Below are 2,500 nucleotides of genomic sequence, written 5' to 3'. Positions count from 1 at the left end.
AACATTAAAGATTACGAATCTAATGTTCACTGTAAAGCTCAATGATTTATTCAAATCCTGGCTCTTACTTGTAATTTCAAGTTATACAAAAATAATAACAGTTATTTTGAATCTCAAAAGCATCAAAAGGGTTTATAAAAATACTTCATTATTCATAACAAAGTTAAAAAACCCATTCACCACTTTGCTCTTTTCCGTTGAAACATATCACTAGGACGTCTAAACAGTAAACAAATTGAATACTACTAAATGCATAAATACTCTGACTACCTTCAAATAAGCAATCAGAGGAGTATTGTTAACATTTCACAATGAAACAAGTGTCCTTCTTATGTTTAATAATGATGATGATGATGATGGAAATAATTGTTATGATGAAGACGGCGATAATAATAATAATAATTATTATATATATGCATATATATGCAAATATACATACATACATATATATATATATGTACATATATATATATATATGTACATATATACATATATATATATATATATATATATATATATATATATATATATATATATATATATATATATATATATATATATATATATATATATGTATATATATATATATATATATATATATATATGCATATATATATATATATATATATATATATACATACATATATATATATATATATATATATATATATATATATATATATATATATATATATATATATATATATATGGACCATGATAAGAACGAACATAGTAATGATACTTTTAGTGATAATAATAATCATAATATTTATAATAATAATTAAAAAATCATGATAATAGTAATTGTAATAATGATACTAATACTACTATTAATACTACTATTGCTACTACTATTCTACTATTACTACTACTAATAATGATAATGATAAAAAATAATAATGGTAAAAAAATAAATACTAATAATGATAACGATTAAGATATTAATAATAGTAGTAAAAACAATACTAGCAATAACAAATATAATAGTTATAATAGTAATAATGGTGATAGTGATGATAATGATAATGATAGTAATAATAATAATGATAATTATTGTAATATCAATAATGGTGATAATAATAACGATAATAAGACTAACATTACTAGTGATAATTATAATAACTGATGATAATGATACTAATAATAAAAACAATAAAAATCATAGTAATATTAATCATAATAATGATAACAGTAATGATGACAATGATGATCATAATATAGTAATAATAGCAATAATAATAATGACAAAAAATATAATAATAATGATCATGATAATAATTATAATAATAATAAGGATAACTATAACAATGATAATGATAATAATAATCATGGAGTTACTACTGATGATAATAATAATGAAAATAATGTTAGTAATAATAATACTAAAAGTAATAAAAGTCATAATGATAATAATAATAATAATAACAATAGCAATGAAAATGACAATAATGAAAATAATTATAACGACGATGATGATAATAATAATGATAATAATAATAACTAGATAACAATAATAATAAAAATAGAAATGATAATAAACAATAACAACAACAATAATAATAAAAATAGTAATAATAATAATGATAATAATAATAAAAAGACTGATGATAAAGATAATAGTTATAATGAAAAAAATGATAATAATAATAATAACACTGATATCCATGAAAATGATAGTAATAATAATAGTAATAATGATAATGGTGATGACTGAAATGATGATGATGATGATGAGGATGATAGTAGTAGTAGTAATAATAACAATAATAATAATAATATTGATAACAAGAATGATAATGATAATAACCATAATAATGATGATGGTAATGATGATAAAGCAGTAGCAGTAATAATGATTATAATAATAATATCACTTTTCATTCTAATATATATTTTCATCATCATTACTATTAATTACTGTTATTACCATTATCATCATTATCATGGTTATCATTATCATAATATTATGCTTATCATTATCATAATCATCATCATTATTATAATCACTATTACCACAGACATTGCCTGGATCGATGTTATGCATGGAATAATAATAATAGTGGTAATAAATAATCTTGATGTAATTATGTTTTCAGAATTGTACAAATAACAATACAAAACGGTTTACTATTCAAAATACCTTTCTATAATGCAAACTAGGCCTTCAAAACTGTAAATCACTTTACATTAAAAGTACACACACTCATAACTACGTCTGCATTCTAATTTACTAGAACTTTTCCTAAAACGGAGTCTCTCAATCTGTTGCTCACGAACCCCAAGTGATATGGCGAAAGAGCAGAGACACAGCCATGCTTATCTACTTCGAAATATGTTAAAAATCTGACTTTTGTAAACCTTCAGTGTATTTAGAGTCAGTATAATACTATTTTCATCCATTTGCCCATTGCTGTGAGAACTAGTTTGCTAATTAAAAAGGGGTGATAAGTGAGTAAACATTGAGTACTCCTGTGCTGGCGTATTCCTACGCCTTCAGTCC

Source organism: Penaeus vannamei, chromosome 19 (assembly GCF_042767895.1).
Source record: "Penaeus vannamei isolate JL-2024 chromosome 19, ASM4276789v1, whole genome shotgun sequence".
In the NCBI taxonomy this organism is placed as follows: Eukaryota; Metazoa; Arthropoda; class Malacostraca; order Decapoda; family Penaeidae; genus Penaeus; species Penaeus vannamei.
Note: the sequence above shows the minus strand (reverse complement) of the source record.